The sequence below is a fragment of the Lissotriton vulgaris genome, unplaced genomic scaffold (genome assembly GCF_964263255.1).
Source record: "Lissotriton vulgaris unplaced genomic scaffold, aLisVul1.2 SCAFFOLD_7939, whole genome shotgun sequence".
NCBI lineage: Eukaryota > Metazoa > Chordata > Amphibia > Caudata > Salamandridae > Lissotriton > Lissotriton vulgaris.
In genome coordinates this window covers 57,842-66,132 of record NW_028255087.1, presented here as the reverse complement: position 1 = coordinate 66,132, position 8,291 = coordinate 57,842, and the positions used below count along the sequence as shown (strand labels likewise).

General features: G+C 45.5%; 1 pseudogene; it reads left to right on the top strand.

The window, feature by feature from the left end:
- Nucleotides 1-2,665: 2,665 nt before the first annotated feature.
- LOC147659248 (presenilin-associated rhomboid-like protein, mitochondrial pseudogene) lies at nucleotides 2,666-3,720 on the top strand (annotated as a pseudogene).
- Nucleotides 3,721-8,291: the final 4,571 nt, after the last annotated feature.

The following is an 8,291-nucleotide window of genomic DNA, read 5'->3' as shown; positions in this document are numbered from 1 at the left end:
CCTCCTTTTTCAACTGGATGAATACCTGCGACGACAATCTGAAGTTCACTTATGAGAGGGACCAAAACAAACTGGTGTTCCTTAACCTGGTAATAAACAAAGTCAATGGCAGTTTCGAAACCGTAACACACTATAAACCGACGGCCAGAAACAACCTGCTAAGATTCGAAAGTTTCCATCCCAGACCATTACGGGAAAACCTTCCATACGGGCAATATTTAAGGATACGTCGCAATTGTAGTCAATTAGAAGACTTCAAAGAGCAAGCAAGCGACCTTACCCGTAAACTAAAAGACAGAGGCTATCCGAGTAAAATCTTACAAAGAAGTCAGAAACGTGCCCGTAACCAACCCCGGGAAGCATTATTGGAAAACACAGTGAGACCAGCTGAGGATACACCATTGACCTGTGTTACCACGTACAATAGGATTTCTAATGATGTAACCAGAGTGATAAATAAGCATTGGTCAATCCTGAATTCGGGTAAAAGACAATGGGAAAAACCACTATTCTCATTCAAGAAAGCGAGAAGCATAAAAGATGCAGTAGTAAATACAAGACCAGTAACCAAAACAGCACACAATGAGACCGTGCTTAATGCCTGGGGACTTCCAAAAGTGACTGGTCATTGTAAATGTGGCAGTTGTAGTCAGTGCTTAATTTGTAAAATATGAAGTGCAGGTGCTCAAATGTTTGTCAGAGGCCACACCTACTTTTCTCTGGCTCCACCCACTTCCTCCACTGGCTCCACCCACTTACTATATTAGCTCCACCCACGCCTTCAACTGGCACTGCTAAAAGTCAGAGGTAATATATACCTGGTTGATTTGAATTTCAGCAAGGGAGCTTTCCTCATAGTAAGGCTTTGATAGGAGGTTCCCCTGCCCTGTGAACATTTTGAAAAAGATAAACTGAAAAGTGCATTTAAAGCACAATTTTGGAATAAATTAGCTAAAATCACTAATGGAAACGTCACAGCACCCAGGCCAGAAATCATAGAAACGTCACACAAAGTCACCCAACCAGGCCAGAAAGCATAGAAGCATCACACAAAGGCACTCAAGCAAGAAAGGATGAAAATGTCAAAGAAAGGCACCCAAGCCAGTGGTGCTGGAACCACCCTTTAACACTGCTCTTGGCTTCAAGTCTCCATAACCACTGTCTTATATTAATGTATTTTAATAGTGCCTCTCATACCAGTGTAAGGTGTCAGAGCACTTTGCATCATTCACACATTGCATAGATACAATCCTACGTGTGTAAATCAGTATATAGGGAATGTAACATCAGACAGGACTACAAGGTATAGGAGCCACATGTCATCCATGATTGTCATTGTAGGCAATATACTTTAAGAGTTCAAAGTCTGGAAAAGGGCAAATTTAGAATGTAAAACACAACAGCATTGTTAGCGGTTCTCTTCAATAAGAATTGATTTCTACCCACATTAGACCCTTTTGCAAGATTAGGATAATGAAAGATTGCCCAACAAAACATTTAGCTCTAATATATAACTTGCTGTTTAGAGGCGGCAGACCCGAGAGCAGAGGACGGCCCGGGACCAGGGTTCGATTCCCGGCGCGGCAGGTTTCTGGACCAGGGTCAGCGGACTCGATAATTCTCTCGCCTCGGTGCCCACTCTGATCAGCGATCACACTCGGCAACTCTGGGCATTAGCTTGCCTCATCTTCACTAACGGCCCCACCAGACCGCCGGGGATGCCTGGTCTCACCCTGGAGATACCCATTAAGGGACCATCTCTCAGGGAAGCCAGGAAGGGTTTCGCAGCGGTCGAAGCGCCTTGGGACCCTAAGGGTAAGTAGTGCGCTATATAAATGCCTATACATTTACATACATTTACATACATGCAGCTCTTTGATGACAGACAGACTAGTTAATAGCTTGCTGTTCTATGATAGGATTTTAACTCGCAAACTGCAAATAACAAAAGGATCTCTCCGACAGAAGCAGTAACACACTGACCTATTTTACATTATATGCACTTTTTTGTTCTGCATGGTAAACGTTCTTTGCAGCAGGTATATAACCCTGTACCACCTTTGAAGCAGTCACAGCTTCACCTAGACATTGGCTCTCTCCAGGTAGACGATTAATCACCAGAGTTATCTTGACAATTTAATTTATGCCTGAATATTACTGGAGCCCAAGAACTCAGCAGCAGCTGCTTTTACAAAAAGGATATAGTGGCAAACTGACACCCCTACCCCCATGTTGTTATATGAAATATGCTCATTGCTTTGATCGACAGGTCATTGTTTACCTAGAGTCTCCAGTGTCACTCACATGAGATATTGACTCTCTTGTGTTGTATCATTCTGACACTGTACAGTAAAAGAGCTCCCCTCACAAGAAGTGCTGTTAGCACTCCGCAACCATTGTGTGTAACTATTTCAGCATGTAACAGCGGCCTCGGTGTTACGCAATGTCGCTGGTCGGTACCTTCAAGCGAACATCATGCTGCTATTATCGGTCGCACCAGCAGGTTCTTGCACAACCAATTTGTTACAACAAAATGTTAGTGAGTGTATCTAACTGACTCAAGGTGAGATACTGCACAGAAAATTGGGACGTGCTCCAGTCTGCAGTGCAACTGTGAAGGAGTCCTGTGAATTAAAACAGAAGTCAATGTGAGAAGTCCTGTGGAATGGCCTGTGGGACTTTGGTATTGAGGAGCTGCAGAGCACGAGGCTGGATTCAGGACAGCCTGACACAGACACGGAACTACGAACACAGGTTTACATTATTCACACAGCAAAGACATGGATTTCGGAAAGCACGCAAAAATGTTGAAGAGCAAAATCCTGAGAAGCCACCATTGCAGGAGACTGTTTTTCAGACCACCTCCAATTCAGTAAAGCGCCTATTTAAACCTTTTGTTTTTACTGTTGGGTTTACAGGTTGTGCTTTTGATTCTGCTTCTATTTGGCAGTATGAAGCACTGAAATTCAGAGTCCAGTGCTAGTTTGATGAGGTACAGGCAGATTGGCTGGATACCAGGATGCCAAAAAAGAATTGGATTTAATAAAAACAGGTGAAAAAGTGATGGAACAGCCTGACTAAAGGGCAACAGATGGCGGCAGGAATCATAGCAGCAAATGTCTTAATATTCTGTCTCTGGAAAGTGCCGTCCATGCAGCGCACAATGATTAAATACTTCACTTCTAACCCGGTCTCCAAAACTCTTTGCCTATCGATGATTCAGTCAACATTCAGTCATTTCTCTGTTTCACATGGCAGCAAATATGTATGTGTTGAGTTTTTCTTCAAGTATAGTATCCATATTGTGAAGTGAGCAGTTCATGGCAGTTTATTTGTCAGCGCAGGTGTTATCTCAAGTTTTGCCAGCTACCTTGCTAAAACGGCCACAGGACGATTTTGTCCATCACTTGGTGCGGCGGGGGCCATTACGACAGTCCTTGCAGCAGTATGTACCAAGATGCCAGAAGCAAAACTAGCAAGAATTCTTCCTATGTTCACGTGCACAACTGAAAGTGCGTTGAATGCTCTCCTCATCGCACTGGATACTGCAGGTTTAATTCTTGGTTGGAGGATATTTGATCATGCAGCTGCAAATCTCGTCTCGGTGGAGCTATTTTTGGAATATGGTACGTGACCTATGGACATGAGCAGATCTGGAAGAACAGAGAACCACTTGTGAAAATGTGGCATGAATGGAGAACTAAAACCCCAGGAAAATGAGACCTTTACCGTGGTCATTGTAATTTTCCACATTTTTCTTTTATTTTGAGGGGTTTAATCTGCTGTACAGAACAAATTGGACTTCCTGCTTTAATGTATGTGTAAAATAATTTAAGAAACTCTTGGACTCAAGTTTTCAACATTGCCAAACCCTTAAAACCGAATGTACTTTTTAATATTTGACAGTGGTGGCTTTGATGTGTGTGTGTTATCATTATGCAGTATTACTTGACTGCACTTACAAACTTACACCACACAGCAATCCGCATTGATCGATCTTGTGCACTAGGCTAGCCTGCACCATGTGAATGTACTCTGCACAAGTGACAAAATCAATCATCACCCGATCCGATCACCACTACTTTGATCGGCGGCTGGCTGGGCTGGCTGGCCACCGGGCCATGATGAATATGACGGTGCCGGTGGTGGTGAGCGGGCCTCAGAGCTGCCTGAGCCAGTGCGGGTATGCTGGGGTGTGGTGGCACCGTGGCAAGCAGTGAATGAGCACGCATTACAAAGTGAAAAAATATGCGCACGCTGCTTGCCGCGCACAGCCACAGCCCCAACCCCCACAGATTTCAGGAGCCTGCTCTGAACCGAAACTGAATCTATAAGGGCGAGTACTGATCTATCTATCCAGGCACCCTGGGCCGGCCCACGCCGCAACAATAGCCTGCAGTCATAGTGCACACTACTAGCAACATGATCATCGTGATAATCAAATCAAAGCAAACCTCATCCTTATGATCAGAGTGACCCCGCATCAACATAATAATAAAAAAGTACAGTTTATTAAAACCAGCAGTAGGCCTCACCTGCACAGCTCTACTTATTTTGTAATACATCATGATTTTGCTGCCACCGGCATACGCCGACTACTACCCCAGGCCATCATGATCAAACCAGACAGTCACTCACCACCAGTCACCAATCTACATCATTATGATGAAAAAACAGTAATCCTGCCCTGCCTCACCTGCGCAGCTTATTTAAATCATGATTTAGCCGCCGGCGCCGGCCTACCCCAGGCCATCACGACGCAAAAAAACCGTAATGAGTAATCACTATCACGGCGCCCCCTGCGGCCTGCCAGGCCCTGCCCTGCCCTGCCTCACCTGCGCAGCTGTATTTATAGGCCGCCGGCATACCCACTGCCCAGGCTATGCCTCGCTCGCCCTCACCTGTTGAGAAGAGCTATGTACTGTCTACTCTGCAGCAGTAGTCACTCTAGCCAAAGGTACCTGCCTCACTCAGGCTCAACGTCGTCCAAGGAGCAGGTCCTGACCGACACCCACACCTCTACTTCTTTGAAAGGCTGCGTTGGAAACTCGGTGGTGCGGTGCGGGTATGCTGGGGTGGGCATGCTGAGGCAAAATTAAACCAGCAAATGCGCGCGCCAAATCTGCGCACGCGTCGCTGCCTCTGCCGCGCACAGCCCCAACCCCGCAGAGGAAGACCCAGCCCAGGCAAAGCCCTGCCCAACAACAACTACTATACAGTGTCCCGCCCACTCCACCAGGCCAGCAACACTGATCTAAGGCCGGCCGCCGGAAGTTTGAAGAAAGAGTGAGGAGGAGAAATTGAATCACTCACGTCACGTCACCATTTAAACAGTCACACACAGTAAGTGTTTAGGCAACAATAACAACGGGGGAACTATAACTAAGTGACTGCAGCTCACAGCACGTACGGTACAGCAGCAGCACACGCTCTCTCTGCCAGTGCCACACTCGAGTCACATAAATCAATTACTGACGGGACCGCAGGTGCACCTAATGCAGTGTGACTGTGTAGACCCGGCCCTGATAATTAGGTGCCGGTGCTAAGCACCGGCAAGCTCCGGCTCAAATTAAGCCCTGGTTGTAGTGTCTGTCCCTTCACGACAAACACTAAGACCCTTGACCTGGAACCTCGTAAAACCTGGACAACAATGTAGTTTACAGAATCACATGCCCATGCAATCTGCACTACGTCGGAATGACCAATAGAAAAGTCAAACTACGCATAGGGGAACACAGGAGTACCATCAGGTGCAAGAAGTCCATGACAAAATTGACAGAACATTACCTCAATGCAGGACACACACCTGACGAATTACAATGGACTATCATTGAACAGATAAGTCCTGGGAATAACTTGACTCAACGTCTCTATGAAAAAGAACAGAGATGGGTATATAGGCTGTCAACCCACAAGTCTGGCCTTAATGACAATATCCCCTGGAATTCAGTCATGGGTTAAAGAGTACAGTTTGAATGATCAAGTAATAATCTGTAAGACATCACCTGTAGCAAGACAAAGACATTCTATGCTTCACCCCGTTTATACCCTTACATACAAATCAACATCATGGACAAGAGTGAGTTGAGCCAACCGAATGTAAACTTATCCGAGTGCCGGGAACACATGGAGTGTAATCTGTCTGACACTTCCGTGGCCTCTATGCCCCATGTACTCGACATGTACAATGACCTGGGACAAAATCGCCACCTTCTTCTCTGTTTTGCAAAAGACGCCCCGAGTACTCGTGGAAACGCTATGGGTTACTATGGAAACTGAGTTTCAAGCCTCAGTTTGACATCAGCACACATCGATTGGCCGAACGCTGCACGTGAGCGGCCCTACCACGCCCCCTCTAGGAAGCAAAGTCTCTTACTATTTGAATGCTCCCGCACAGAGAGTGAGGGATTACCACGGGGCGTATCGCTCAAGGAACCAAGTATGTTACTAACCAGAGGAACAGAAGCTGCAAGTAAGTGAGATCTGATACGATTTCCCCGGATTCGACCTACACGATCGAGTTGACGATTTGTCACTCATTAGTTCTTCCCGCTCGTGTCTCTCCGTTACCTTACAGATTGCGCAAGCATCTCCTTTGGACCACGAACGCCCATGAGGCGGAATTCCACCGCCCTCTGAGTAAGCCGAATGCTTTATAATATACGTGTGTGATCACGCTATACTTTACCAAACCTAGTACCCGATCTGAGAATTGGGATGAGATTATGAAATGTGCATGGGTATTTCATGAAACAACACGTCCTCCCGAAACAGCCGTTTTTTTGACAATGATAAGCTAAAAGTGCACAGTTTTTACCGCGACTAAAACCAAAAATCCCTTATGTTAGGCCTTTAAAGCCTTGACACTCCCTTTTATCGTGAGACATATACAGCATTGCTGCTTGTGATAATAGCATTGGGACACAAGCTGCATACTGATCCTAATGGCTATATATGCAATGAATGGAGTAGATACGGACACAAGTCCTGAACCGTTTCTATTACTCCAGCACGAGGAGTTGAATTTTCTCCATAACCTATATGTTATATGTATAACCAATGTTTGTCTTGTATTGTGAGATCCCAACCTTCATTTTCCCAATAACTTTTCCTTACAGGTTTTTCTTCCAGAGTGGGAAGAAGACTACGTTTTATATAAGGAAACAATTTTTGTTTTCCTATTCACATCGGATCGAGGGCAGGGCGCTCCTTAGTGTGTGCGCACCACCCAGATCCAATTCTCTTTTTCCTCTTGGTCCTGACGAAAACCCACACTTATAAGAGGTTGAAACATGGAGACCTAAGCTTTTAATTTAACTCACATAGCACACTTAGCTATTTTTATTAAACACTACACGTCTCTAACACCGAAGTCTACTTAATTAGACAAAGGTGCTACAGTTCTTTTATCCAGGTGACCAGTCACTCAGGAATAAAGTCTTGAAGTGAGTAGATCTGGCCGCCTTTTTAATTCACTTTCCCCCTTTGTTATCACTGCACATATAAAAAGAGAAAAAATACCCGCTCCACTGTAGTCAGGTGTCGCAGCACACCCTGTTGGCACTCGGCCTTCGGGGTGGGACCCCAATGATGAAGCATGTCACCAACCAGGTTGGTGAGTGAGGGGTCTTCTAAGAGGATATACTATATCCAACAGTAAGGTTGGGCTCAAGGGCTTAATTAGGCCTTAAGCTTTAGGCGCAGAGCTTTTCTCTGCCCTGCCTTCAGGGGGCACTCCTCCATTTGTTTTTTGTTAACTAAAATGGCTGCCAAGTACAAAAATGGCTTTCAGCTCATGCTAACAAATCCCTGCAATCTTTAACATCGGGACTCAAATTGGACTATCAGAGGCCTTGTTTAATGAATTCAAAATGGCAAGGAGAGTAGGCTGGGTCGGGAGAAGGGAGAAAACACTTCCCGGGGACTGTATTGTTCTTTCCTTTAAGTCACCTATATTGGTGCGTGAGATTTTACATACGCTTGGAAGCATCGATGTGCTCCATGGAGAAATAGATATCTTGCCCTTGGGTTACTTTTATCCCCCAAAGTCTCATTCCTTCTGGCCCCCTACCAGAAACTTAAATTGACTAATGATTATTAACAGTCTAGTTTATCTCTGTACAGCACAACTGATCTGCCTTGTCAAGCCCCTAGAACATTTTTTAACATCCCAGTAGCAAATAGATACGGGGCGCTTGAGGAGGTGGACTGACTTGTGTCACAAGCTGGTTATATTGCCAGCCCAGGGACTGTTGGGGCTAGTAGAGCATTTGGGGTGAGTGGTGGTGAGC